Raw genomic sequence first — 14936 nt, forward strand, 5'->3', positions numbered from 1 at the left:
TCTAAAGCCCCTGCTCAAACCTTCTTGGTTAATAGAGAAACCTGTCTGGGTCGACCAGTGGCCTCTTAAAGGGGAAAAACTGGTTCAATTGCAACGTTTAGTAGCAGAACGATTAGAGGCTGGACATATTGTTCCATCTAATAGTCCATGGAATACTCCCACATTTTTCACTCCTAAAAAGAAACGGAGATTACTGCATGATTTAAGAGCTATAAATGCAGTAACGCAGCCAATGGGCGCCTTACAATCCGGACTACTGAATCCAACTACGTTGTCTGCTGTTTAGTATCCTTTCATAATACATCTAAAAGATTGTTTCTTTACAATCTGTCTACATCCAGACGATGGCAAGTATTTTGCTTTTTCAGTACCTGCTGTAAATAATTCTGAACCCATGAAAAGATATCACTGGACAGTATTACCACAGGGCACGATGAACAGCCCAACTCTTTGTCAGACTGTGTTTGCAACTGCTCTGCTTATTAAAAAGAATATGCTTAAAGACATTTGCAAGATCTGCATCTCCTTCGTTGCCACAGTACAGTCCCTGTCCTTGCAGGTTTTCCAAACCTGGTTGGACCAAGACCTGAGGAACCTGGTCTGTGCTCATGGCTCACGCTCCTCCACGTGGGAAGTTGGACTAGAGACTGCTGAAGGGCTCTTCCAAGTTCAGTTCTCCTGTGATCCTGTCCTATGATCCTATATTCTGATACTTGTAATGATATAATAGATTTACAGCATGGGTTGAGGATGAAATCTACTCTCTATAGCAATGTTGATGTTACTGTGACTGCACAAGTCATACATCCTCACTGAACTCCACCTCATGCAGCTGAGATGTGGAAATGGTCGTAGTTCCTTATTTCTCTGGGGCATTTGCAAACACAGTGTAACATTCTCAGATTATTCATATAGTAAATTATATTCTACAGTGTCACAGCAATACAGCAAATGCAGCATTTCCATAAGTCCTTGGAGCAATACAAATGTAAACTTTAGGCCAAAGCGTAAGCAGGGGCAGAGGATGCTGCAAAATACAAACTGTAAGCTGAAAAATAGTGACTGCCATGATAGTCTGTTGTCTGCAGGGAGGAAAGGAAGAAGAAAAGTATGTCAATACTGGGCTTTCACTTTGCCAACATCCTAGGGTTAATACATACTCATAGAAATGGCAAGGTAGGTTTATAATATAAATAGATTATTATAGCATAAACAGTCGGTAATGATTGACTCTATTGGAAACCCACAGTGAAGCTCCTGCTGCCCTCTTACAACGGGATTTCATTTGGTATAAGCTGACACTAATAACTCAAGAACAACACATGAACATTTATTTCAAAACAGCTACTTGATGATTAAATATGGAAACTGTTGTGTGTTTCTATAGGGGGAAATGAAGGCAGAAACCAGTCTGTCTGAACCCACCTCCGGTGATATAATACTGATTGTAGAGGGCTGTCTGGCTGAGGGATTATTTGAGACAGGACACTTTCCTGCTTCCCAAGCAAGTGACTCCTAGAAACTGCTGTGACTCATAAGTGTTTGTCCATTAATATTTTCTCAACCCCTGACAAGGTGAGTTGACTAGACAGTTTGAATGAGAGTAGCCAGAAGGTGTGGCTTACTTTCATTACATGGTTATCATTATTAGTTTGAACAGTGCCATTATGTTTGCAAGGGAGGGTTCAGGTAATGTAATGTAGGTTGTTGAAATACTAAGGAGAAGCATGAACTGGGTAAAGCTCATTGCTGGACAGTAATGGGAAAACCGGCAATGAGGAAAAGGGCTCCACCCAGGCAGACGCAGAGCTGGCAGAGGTTCTCGTACACTAAGAAAGAAAGAAAGAAAGAAAGAAAGAAGGAAAGAAAGAAAGAAAGACGCTTAATGTGAAGATTAACGTTGGGATTTCATTATAAGGATATTTTATTTATACATTGGTCATGTCTAAGACTCTCTTTTGTGGACAAAGTGTCCATCGTTTGTTCATTTTGTGACAAGAAGTACTATACCACTCTATACACCTGGTCTTATTATTCTGTGTGGTCTAGTGTGGGCAGTCCTCCCAGAAGAAGACAATATAAACTGACAGGGCACAGAAGGTGACTGGGTTGACAAAAGGCATGGAATAGTTTCCAGACAAGTTACAGCTCCAAAAATTAGGATGCTGACACTTGGAAGAGATAAATGGATGGGTTATATTAGGGCTTCTAAAATAATTAGTGGAATGGCAAAGATGAACAAGAAGCACTTGTTCACAGTTTTTCACTGTAGAAGTTTTTGCATAAGATACAAAACTAAAATGTTGAAGAGATGAAGCAGTTCATCGGTTCCTACTTAGAATAGGACCATGTAATGTTGATATACTAGAACAAATTCAGGGCATAACTACTCCACTCAGAACACAGAGAACAAGGTTCTGAATACAGTAGGTTTTTAAAGTAAGATTTTTTAAATTCAAAATTAATAGATCTTCATCCCTGGCTTCTCTAGCAGTTCAATCTTCTCAGAGAAAATTGTTCAGTTTTTACGAATAAATTTAGCCCTGAAAGGATGGTTCTTCATGGAAAAGCATTGGAATAGACATCATGTAGAGCTAATACAAAAACATTTTCCGTGCACTCAAATGGAAGAATTCTCATGTGAATTAACTACAACTTGCCATAAAAGTTTGATGGCCCTTTTCTCTCTGCTTTCTGAACAGGAACCTGCTGAGGCACACAGATAATATTTTATGCTGCCTAACTGAAGCTGGTGTGAAGCCTGGAGCATACCAGTGAGGCTGCAGCCTATCTCTGCCCTGCCAAAGTGTAAGCCTGGGCCACCTTCTCCAGAAGTTTGTGCCAGAAGCTGTTCAGGCACAAGGTCTCTTGAAGGTCCAAGCCTTCCAGATGAAGAGATGTAAGCATGTAGCCCTGCTTGCTTTCTCTGAATTAGCAGAGATGGCTCTCCTCTTATGGCAATAGGAATATCTAATGGAATGTGCTGGCAGGGAACACTCCTGAGAAGCACTGCTAAGGGGGCTGAGCCCTCCAAGAGTTCGATTTTCTAGTTCTGTGGCAGCTGAATTGGGATGGGACAGGAGGAAGAGCAAAGCACTTCAGCCCAACACTTCTAAGAACCACAGCTCCCCAGTGCCACCTGCTCCAGAGCTTGCCTAAATCTGATGCTAAAAGCAGACATTTTTTGTTTCAACACTCTTTTAGTGCACTTTGTTGGCCTCAAGACCTTGCATTGGAAGAGGCAGTGAACTGATGTCCATTCCCTCCCCCAGGCCATTCTGGGATTTATATACCTGTACCATGCCCTCCTTCATCTCCTTTTATCACAGAACTCTGTTGTTCTCAGCTGCTTCCCATCCTTTGTATCATCAAAGCTGTCCTCTCTGAACCTTTCCTGCTTGCCTACAGCCTTTCTGAGGGTTAAAGCTTCAGCTTCCACAAACACAAGGGTTTTAAGAGGGGTCATCATTAGCTCCAGGGCAGCCTGACCACAAGGGAAGACATCTCCTATGTTTCCAAAGGCACAGCAAATAGAGAACCAGGCGTCTGTCACAGAACTGCGGGATGAGAGTCACAGCTAGTGAGGAAGACCGCAGTCAGGGACACCACCAGAATGCCCTCCCCTTCTATGGTCCCACTCTCCAGCTTGTACAGTAGCATCTGCCCCAAGACCCCAGCAGCCATGTAGGCACCACAATGCTTGGTTCCTCCACAGGCAGCTGTAAGTGAGAGCAGATGATATTCCTTCACCCCAGCAGCATCAAGCTGTCTCACGCACCACAGGAAACTAAGCACCAGTTCCAACAGGAATTATGTCAGGGCCAAGGAGTACTACTGCAAAAATCTATTGGCTGAAGCACACGCGACTGCTCTGCAAAGTCTGCTCCCAGTGATTGCAGTGGGACCAGGGGTGCCCAGAACCTCGCAGACCTGAATGCTGACCACCCATGGACGTGGGTGCTATATAGTCATGATGCTGCTTTGATCACATTTCTGACTCCCTGACATAACAGCTTTAAATGCTCTGGCATTTTTCCCCTCCCTGATTTCCTGTGTTTAAGCACCAAGAAACAAAAACGGCAAAGATGCATTATCTCTGTAGTCCGTGCTCTGATTCCTACAATACTGGTATCGTCTCTCCCTCAAATCCACCCACTACGTGACTGGCTTTACAACAGGAATATTTGTAGTTCTGATGAAAGTACACACAGTATTAGTCTCCAGAATATTGTCATTTTTGCAGACACAAAGGCTGCCTTTTCTTTCCCTTCACTTACCAGCTTACCTTCACCTTAAAACACTCCCCTTCCCCTCTTAGCCACAAACCTAACAAATAAGGGGCAAAATCAAGGCAGTTGCGTACAGGTCAGGACTCACACAGAAGGAGGAACTTGAACCTGCAGTCAAATTTCCTGTTTTTCTTCTGCTGTTTTCTCTTCTCTTTCCTCCGAGAAGGCAGTTGTGCTGCAAGTCACTCAACTTGCTAAGACACAACCCACTTAATGTGGTTGACAGAGGTGAGATTCTTCTTTCCTAACTCCAGATGTCTGCAGATTGCATGTTCACGTGTGAATTAGTAATTTGGAGCCTCTTGTTCAATGAAGGTAATGAAGCATCTTGGGAGCTTGGCTGACACACATTTCTAGAGCTCATGCATGTGTGGACATCTTCCAGCAGAACTCCCTGAGCTCTCCAGACAAGTAGATAGGTTCAGGTTTAACATCTGTGGTCATGGCCCAGGAAGGAGAGTGGAATAAAAGACCCAGTAGTCCTTCCCAGACTTGTGGTCCTATATCACACTTCCTGGCATAACAAGGACATATATGTAATAACTGACACCATGAAGGGAGTAGCTCCTGCTCGCACGCTCCCATCAAGCTCAAAACATCAGACTAGTAGTAGTCTAGTGGTAGTCTTGCTAAAAATACAATCCCTCCACACTGGGTGATAACATCCAAGAGTTCTGCAATGTTTGATTTTGATATCAAGTAGAAATGACATTATGCAAGTGTGCACCAGACCGCCCTGCCCTGCAGTGTGATCACCGACACGTCATCTGTCTGCTCCACAGGCAAAGGCTCGATCACATCCTTCAACTAGTTATACTTAACAAAATCAACTGTAGCTTATAAACACTTGTATCTGGTTCCCTCAATGCTGTTACGTAAGCACTTCCACGTGGTTTGAAGGTGTCACTGCTTCATAAGCATCCCTTTCTCACTTTTACTTACACTATGGAGAGACTGGATTCTACATGGCCAGACTTTTCGTGTGAATCAAATAAATGTCATCTCCTAATTTGCATTCTTGACAGTTAACCATGAGGCTCAGAAGTCGATCTTTTTGTTTCTTTCTGTGATAAAATTCTACATGAACCAAACAGTTGTGTCTACACAACTGTAGTTAAAAACATGATAAAGGCGGTTTGCTTTCTTCCTCAGCTGCATTGCGTCAGAAGAGAGAAAGAAAATTGTTATCAGTTTTTGGTATCCTGTAGAGATACGTTGTGTTGGCTTATTTAATCCACAACAAGTTTATGCATTTTAATTGAATCTGAAAACCTGTGAGTGACATTTTGATGCTCATATGTCAGCAGATGACTATTTTTCTTTTTTTACCTCAACAGAAGCAAGTTTATACAGAATTTTCTCATCAATGTCCATAACATAATCCCACCTTTAGGCAGGCTTCCAAGCCTCAGCTGCTTGGTCATATGCAAGAGGGAGTTTGAGCTTTAAAATTTCATATAGCATTGCCTACAGTAATCTTTCATTCCATTTCACTCCAAAATTCATTTTATTACTGTCCTCTGATGGCCTGAAACTGCTTTTCTACAAATTGCTTTAGATTTAACATTGTCCATAGAATTATTCGTGTACTTCTCCCGTGTTGCATAACCAGGTAGTCATTGTATCTATAACACTATGTGCTTCTTCATTCACTTAACCTTATTCCATAGTATACACTTGAAAAGCTATACCTTTGAAATGCTTTTGATTTTGCTGTGAGTTGAACTGAGCCTCTGATTATACATAATGATTTTCCTCCTTTTCCTAGTTTCTGCATTTAAACAGACTAATTCTTTCTATAAGCACTTGTGAAAACAATCACTTCTCCTTGTTAAGTTGTATTGCCACTGATTCTGATTTTCTCAGCCTTTTCTTTGTTTCTCTGTGTGTATAATTATGGGGAGTATTTCATGTCAGAGCCTTGCGCAGCTCCCCCATTAATGTTCCAGCCTCAACATCATAAGCATTGCTTGGAGTATGCGTTTTTATCAGTTTGTGGATAGCTGCCCACAAATTTCCATAATAGACACGAGGCTTCTGAGCATATCCGTTGCTAATGGATTTGGAATTGCTCCGTGTATTTCATCTGCACTGCTTCGTTTTCACAATACCTGTGGGATAATTTGTAAAACAGTTTTTTATATTATCTCCTTATTTAATTTTCTTCCTTAATGTTTCAAAACAGAATGAGACCAGAATGGTGATGGCTTCATACGGCTCTGCTTCAAAGCTGCACGCAGATCTTAAATGGGAAGTTAGAGCAGCAATAGGTAGCAGTCTCTCTTCCTGGTGCTTTAATATGACTGCAGACCACCTCCAGAAACCAAAATACAGCAGAAAGCCAGATGCAGACGGCCTCTCTTCAGCCTCCAGCACAGGTACTACAGTCCCTAAAATGCCCAGTCCCACAAACGCTGTAATTCAGAGCCCCTAAAATAACTCCCAATGCAATTGATAAAGCCTTCTTAGGTGTGCTCCCACTTCCCCATACACTCTTCCCCTCATTTGGTTTTATAGGGAAGGTGCAACTCTCCCCCTCATTTGATTTTACAGGGAAGCAGACCCACTGTGAACAGCTCTCTGCTCCTTATACTGACTGTGCAGCTCACTGGGACTGCAGAACAGCACCACCGACACCTCTGAACTGGCAACTTTTGATTCAGCTGATTCAGGAACAATTTTTTAACCAAACAAGCTTTCCAAATAATTGCACTAAACTTTTGAGCATTGCTAACATCTGCAATAGCCACTTTGGCACTGATAATTTGGCTCCAATCTAGGCATCCCAGATGGTGTTCAGCTCTCATTAGTTTTTGCAACTACTCAAGTCAGTAGCAGCTCCGTGCAGTTAAAGGACCTGATGAAAAACTGCCACTTTTTCTGATATCAAAGCAGCAAGTTGGAAGGGATTTTTCCTAGTGTGCAGGCTGCAAGGGGCAGGAACAATGCTAGGAATTTTTCACAGATATTTCCATAATCACATTTATCTTGATTTTGTCATTAGAGGTTCTGCAAAGTGTCATAGCCTAATTTTGTGCGTTTTGTGATGTTTTTAAAATAGCCTGAGCTGTTAGAAAAACATCACTTGAGAATCTTAGCCTTTTCTTAAATATTCCCCTCCATTTCTAGCATGCTTTGGCTGGAGAGAAAAACTCATCCACATGTGCAGCGAAGCCATTCATTGAGAAATGAAGGAGTAATTCGAAGTCTTAACTTTTGGGGTACTCCACCCTGCAGTAGTTTGCAGTTTTTAATGTTCCTGTATATCATACAAACCAGTCCTAAGAGATCAGAGAATTTGACACACTTACTGCAGTCTTCTCAGGCATAGTGTGAAGAAGGGGAAGGAGGTATAACACAAACTCCTGTCTACAGTTCTGCCAGTGGGACTCACTTTTTTCCCTGCAGTGGCTTTTTTTCAGTTCTTGGCTTCCTTTTGACTGTCAGCTTGTTGAGATCATTATGTGGTGCAGCTTTTATATCACATATCAAATGATAGGCCAGGTACAAATATAAAAATGGACTATAGCATGGAGTTTCTGCCAAGTAGGTTGGTGTGTCAGCATGCCTGTACGCTGTGTGTTCAGACCAGTTTGAGTCAATATCAACATGGAACCAAATTTGAGGAAGTATCTTGTTATTTCAGTGCAGCAGCCGTGAGAACATTCCTCATTCTTTTGGTAAATGTGTATTTACATAGTCATAATTTCAGATGCAACTTCAGATGGGAATATGCAAAGCCAAGATAGTGGTTTCTCTGGCCCCATGGACTCAATTCCCAGAGGAGATGGCTAAGCTGGCAGGCGTAACCCAGCAGAGTCATCTTTTTGGACCTCACCAGCCTTGTACCAGTGGATAACTCCTTTTTCCCTGATCATTCAAATCTCTTCTTCAGAAGAAGATTGCCAGCTGCCACTGTTGCCCAAACACAGGTATTTCACATCTCCCAGAATGGCCTCAGGAGCTTCTAAGTGATTGTGAGTGTCTCTGTTCTAGCAAGAGTGATCACTCCTTAAAGAGCTCACTCAAAATTTGTGTGTCACCATCTTGGGACTTCAGACCTATGCAGAGGGATAGTTGCTGCCTCAAAAAGCTTAAAAGCCTGAGCAAACAGAATATGCTTCAACAAGTGCAGTGATCTATACATACACTCTGTGACATTGACTTCTCTTCATTGGTTTTTCTTTTCATACCACTTTCATATCACTCACCTATAAAACTGACTTACAGAGTGACAAAGTGGAAGAAAACTTTATTTTACTAAAAATACAAGCTCAAACAAATAGGAGTTTGGTAAGGTCACACAGAGAAATAGAGGCACTAGCATGCTCCTATGGCAAGTCATCACCAAAGCCCTCAGAGATGTCAGCAAGGGACAGTCACTCTGGGCTGTGCTCCACAAACGGTGGTGGGACAAAGGTGGGACAGAGACTGCCCCTTTGCTCTGCAGTACCCAAAATCTGCCCCAAGGGACCGTAACCCCCAACACCTTGACTCTTATTAGAGATAATTATAATGACCAGAATCCTGTACATTCTCACTCTGCACAGTTTTGTTCTCTCATTTTGTAACAGTAATCTTTAGCCGCTTGCACAGAGCTGAGCTGAAATGCGGGTCTGAACTCTCTCTGTGACAGCATCTTTTCCCTACTGAGAGTTCAAGGAAAGGACAAGAACATTTTGGCCCCAGGGTTACTTATTGAACAGGTTATTTATTGAACACACCCCCAGGTTATTTATTGAACACACCAGAATCAATCCAGAGTTTTAAATCCAGGCCAAGGGCTGAAAGGAGCTGGCATATGGCATACACTAGTCCATCCCTCTCCAAACACCAAATATGCAGTCTGGTTGCAGGATGAATTGGTTTCACAGTGTGAGTTTGATTTCTTCATTCTGATCATTGCCTCGAATTGTACTAAAAATACAGTAACTACAAAAGGCAAAGGCAAAAGAGGAGGAAATGATTTGGTTTATACAAGCCACATCTGCACTCCTTCTGTAATACTCTGCGAGACACTAAAGCCAACAGAGACAGTGATAGGAAAATGTTGCTGCTGTCTCAAAGCATCCACTATCCAGGAAAGAGAAGAGCATGTAAGAGACAAAGCGTCTCCCTAAGGTGCCTGTGATTTGACTCATTGTTTATTAGGAGGGTTTGATTTGTAAATGGGGGGCCATATGCCTCCATTAAATTGTCTTTCCACATCAAACACATGCTGCACAAATTATAGCCCTTGTTAAACAAGGAGGCACACAAAAAACTGCATTGCTTCACACCAGTTATTCTGCACAAAATGAAGTTAGTGATAATACTTGACTCGTTATTCTGAATTACCACGCATCACAGTGGAGATGCCTGTTTATTGAACACACCAACACTGCCAGGATCAACACAGAAAGAGCTCATCTTCTCAGAGCATCAGCAGAGGTTAGAGAAGCTCCTGATGTGGAAACACACTTGTTGGCCTACAAAGGAAGTGCTTTATTTTAAGCAGCAAAAATCCACTGCGTTGAGGACTTGAAGCCTGATAAAATAGGTATCTCAACAAATGAGAATTAAAATATTTTTTTCAAGACATTTAGATTAGTTCTGTAAAAGTTACTGAGTAGGCTGCTAGCCATGTTTTTTAGTTCGAATTTAGATATTAACATCATAAAACGATACTAACAGAAAGTTGAGGCATGCTTAAAACTAAATTAGTGCAAAAAAAACCCCAAGCAGCCCTGTGATAATCATTGAAATTTGATTAGCAGCTGTCAGTCAGCTATGATATAACTTCCTTACATGAGTATTTGAGCTCCTACATCCGATGGTTTTTCCAAAATCTCTATAAAATGCAGACCTAGATTGCTCTTACATAGTGCTTTATATCCTGGGATAGTTTACCAAACCGCTTATATCCAGAAAATGGGATGATCTCAGAAATGTATAGATGTCCCCAAAAGCCTGCCTCTTCTCTGGGGAGGCCCTTCTGAAATAATTGGCTGACACTTCATGAAAAAAAAAAAACAACAAAGCAGTAGATTTAAATACATTGTCAAATTCACACAAAATTTTTCTCCCATTTAGAAACGAGAAAAAAATTACTTCAGATGGAAAAGAAAAAAATTCAGGATCTCTCTCTCAACAGCCACCCACAGATATTTCTGTGTGAAAAAACTGAGCAACTGGATGTAGGAGTCATAGATCTACAGACTTCAGTATTTGTAGGAAACTGCAAGAAAGTCTGCAGGGAAAATGCCTGACTCTATTTTAAAGTCCTCTGCCTTCTTCACAGCTATTATGTTTCATGAAAGATTTAACAAAGCTCATTTAACTGTCATTATGTTTCCACACAAACACAGAATGGAAATCAAGGGAAAGAAAGCTTAATGCTTTTTTGAAAATGGCAACCAAAATCCTTTGTCACGTAAATGATTTTTTTTCTGAGTAAGGAATCATTTGCAAGCAGAACCTGAAGCCTGCTAGCTCTCTCCCTTGTCCCCAAAAGCCGCAGGAGCAGAGCCCTCATCCCATTTCTTAGAGATCTATTTCCACCACTGCAATTCAACTGCAGCATCCAGAACGCACACAGAGCTCCAACCACATGCTGAAAATAATGTCATATCTTGGAGCATAATATATATACTCGGGAGACAAATATCCACTTATCAGAGGCTGAGTAAAGCCAGTTACTAATCCAAAATGACATTTCTTTCCAAAAAATCTAGGCATCTCTCCTAAAGTGTCTGTACTGCAGCTGGAGCTTTCCATGATAAGCTCTTGACACTCAACACCTGCTAAGGTATTTCTATAAAAATGTGGGAAATGCCAGGTCATGTTTTTGTCTGCTTAGAAACCCAGCCCAGAGGTGAGTCTTCGGCATACTGCATGGATGCGCTGATCATAACACTACAAATTTAGGGGAAAATTAAAAAAGAGAGCAAATATGAGCCCCTTCCAGCCCCTCCTGAACTTGTTCTTCTGCTTTATATAAATAATAGTATATTCATAGTGCAGCCCGGGTTGGGCTCCCTGAACCAGAGAGTGCAACTTAAAGCCTTCAGCTGCAGCAGTCACAGGCACTGCCCTTGGCTGGGCTGAGATCAGGCTGTCTTAGAGCTGACAGACAAATACATTCAAATACGTTCTCCAAATAGATAAAAACACAAAACAAACTCTCTGTTAACCCCATGCCTCCAGCGCTAGCCTGCCGTGGGACAGAACTCGGGGCAGCCTGGGAAGGCAGTACATCAGCAGAGCACATGAACCAGCAGTCAGGAGCTGAACACCGAGCAAACATACCCTGGAAGACTTTAAAAGGTGGTGTTAATGTTTTCTATTTTATTTCTAACACAACAACTTCCAAGCCCAAATTTCCTCAAGAAGGATGCAACCATCTTTATTTTTTCTGATGGCAATTCTTAGGATGCTGGAGCTTTCCCATTGCACTTTATTTCCTCTTGTGCTGGTTCTTAAGGGCATCTTTGCCAGCACAATTCTCCAGATTTATTTAACTGCTGCCTGTTCCCATAAAGCAAATAAACTGCTTGGGAGACCTTGAACCATTGCTTGGCAACATCTCTTTCCAGAATGACTGCAACCTCTATCTCCAAAACCAGAAAAACAGTTAGCAGTCTCCTTGGCAGAGCAAAGATGACACATCTGTTTAGAGAGCAGTGTTACACAGTCTCTTACATTTTTAAAATCTCCAGTGGATTTAAAATATTGAGATAAAATCCGCCTTGAATCTTGCCAGCACCTGCCTGAATAACTCAGGCCTGCATGGGTCCCTAGAGACATAGGTAAGTGCAGCCAAAGCTATCCTTTGTATTTATGTTGTATGTCTCATTATACTGCAATGACTGCAGCATCAAGTTAAATAACAGTCATGGGGTTTTAACCTGATTCAAGCGTACAGCAGGAATAAAACCCCCATTTTCTCTGTCAGTGAGATAAACTTTCCCTGCAACCAGCAGGGAAACCTGTGGATTTTCCCCTCCGTCTTTGGAAACATCAAACCATTTTGCCCTCTAACTTGCAATGCCAAATCCTTAGTGTCAACAATAGCAGAGCAGGCACATTTCGAACAACATCCATTTAACCAAATATTTGCCAGAAAGGCAGGCCACAGTGGATTTTGTATGTCTATTTAGAAATATACTTACTCTCTGTCAAAAAGTCATTTCAAACCATGCTATGCAAACACAGCTGTATTTGAAATTACCAGATACAAGAATTTACAAGCTATGATTGGAACTAAACTGGTGCATTGAAAGAAAAGACATTTTACCTCTTTTATTGTTTCAGATCACATTATATGTGTTGCTCCTGGTGAACTCACTATGGCGGTTATTATACTAGCTTTGGAGTTTTTCAGCAATCTTGCCTTCAGCACAATTAGGAAAAAACATTTCTTCACTTGCGTGCGGTGATACAGATCTCTGCTCTTATTCTCAAAAATATAAGGAATTATTTAACCACCATAATGCCATACATAAAATTAATGTGATGGTGACACTGATGAGTGAATCCTAACAGACTGGTAGGGATCACTGTAACTAGGACATTCCTTCGCTTCTGTCCTTCTATTTTCATTCCGGTCTTTTACCCCTTATTCCAAAGTTTTGTTGCTACAGGTATCAGCCAAATGACACACGGCTACTCGGCAAGTCAACAAAATAGAGTGATTACCTAGAGTTAAAACCTTTTTGCCCTTAATACCTGTCCAATAGAAAAACCAACTGACATAGACGATTGCAATCTAACTTTCGCACCTTGCCTTCCTGACCAGCTCCCATCAGGTGATCCGAGCGCTGCTCCTGACCAGCTGCTGCTCCATCAGGCATGGGCACCACGGGGCTGCTGATGGGATAGGGCACGGCAGCAGTCCCAGCCAGGCATCCCTCTACAAGGTGGAGGTGGAGTGTGAACAAAAACAGTTTGAAGAAGTGGAAACTGGCCTCACAAACTTAATGTAGTTCCTCCTCCTTAATAAACCAGCAACTTCTATACATGCATGCAGAAACATGTGTCTGTGTCTCTGGACGTGTCAGGACTCTCCACAGGGGAGCAGACAGCACCCATCTCCATCGGATGTTGGGGACCATGCAGCAGCCTTGCAGCTGTCTCGCATGTTGTGTCACTGATCAAAAGGAGAAGACCAGTTCAGTTCTGCTGGTGAAGTGAGGAATATAACCTTGATAAGTTCTGGATTGAATTAAATCCATATTTTAGCAAGGTATTGTTTTAATTTCTTTTTACTTTTGAAATTTAAATGTAGGCAAAATTTCTTACAGTGGAATATATTTATGAAATCAGAGAGTAGTTCTGAAAAAAAAAAAGCCTGCTTAATTTGCATTTTTTCAACAGGTGAACTATTAGTCCATACTATGTAATTTAGACCGTCTTGTCTCTAGACTTCAGCTTTTTTGCATCGGGAAGAAAATGATGTTATGCTTCAGTCTGAATTTTTAAAAAATATTATGATGATTATTTCAGGGATGACCATAAACCACAACAAGTCTCTGTAAATAAGCACTTTTCTATTAGTGCAAGCAATATTTTTTCCTATCATGGGTGAAATTGCCTCAACAATTTTCTGTTTAATTTCCATTTATGCCTCATGTTGAAAAAGATTAACTCCATTTCTCTAGAAAATATCACTTATTTGTACTCTTTGAAGTGAGTAATAAAAACAAATTAGAGCTTGGTGCGGGCATTAATCTTTTCCCCACCTTACTCCTTGCACAGGACTGCAGATAGGTTTGCAATTTTTTTAATCAAGTGAGAGTGAAATCTTTAGAAAAATCTGAGCAGCAGAACACAGCAGACATTTCATGCTTTCCTGCTGTCTGTGTTCATCACAAGGAAGAGCTGGCAAAAGCAGAGCCTGCGGAGCACACCTGCAAGAGATATACTGCACAGCAGCTGAATCTCATTCTCTGTAGCTGGCCATGCAGGTGTAAGAACTATTCCAATTTTCAGAGTTCAAGATGAAAGTTTGTAGAATTAAAATTCTACCTATTTCAGAATAAATAAAATATGATCAAAGGAAAACTTTGATACTTGTTTCTGAAGAAGGGCTCACAGCACCCTGAAATGGAACATCTGATACTCCTCAGCACAAATTGTCTCAACTATATTTCTCCTACAACACCTTTTCAGCCTTAATTTCCATAGCAAGCAATTACAAATTCCTTGCACAACTAAAGGACGCACAATTAAAACAGACTAGAAAATACATGTAATATGATGCTCTCTCCACGTTTTCTTTCCTACTTGAAGACACTGAGAAAATCCAAAGGTTGTCGAACACATAACAGCAGCAAGAGAACATGCATTTCTTGGCCAATAAAACACTTATGTGTTTTCCTTCAACACTCACCAGCAAAGGAGGATTCTCCTTGGCTTTACTCAAGGCAGGCAGCAGCCCAGACTCACTGCAGATTACCTTGTGGTCTGTGGCCTGTGCAGGCTGAAATTGAGATCAAAACAAGAGCCAAGGGACAGCACGTGGCATTCACCTGGGGAGGATCACAAAACACAAAATATTATTTCTTACAGAGGTGAAATCTCAGTCTCTGCCTGTGCCGGGCAAGCATACAAACAGCCCCATGCCCATGGGAAACTCTGCCAGCTGCCTCCTCCATCCACTGCCAGACA

This window comes from Cuculus canorus, chromosome 2 (assembly GCF_017976375.1).
Source record: "Cuculus canorus isolate bCucCan1 chromosome 2, bCucCan1.pri, whole genome shotgun sequence".
Classification (NCBI taxonomy): Eukaryota; Metazoa; Chordata; class Aves; order Cuculiformes; family Cuculidae; genus Cuculus; species Cuculus canorus.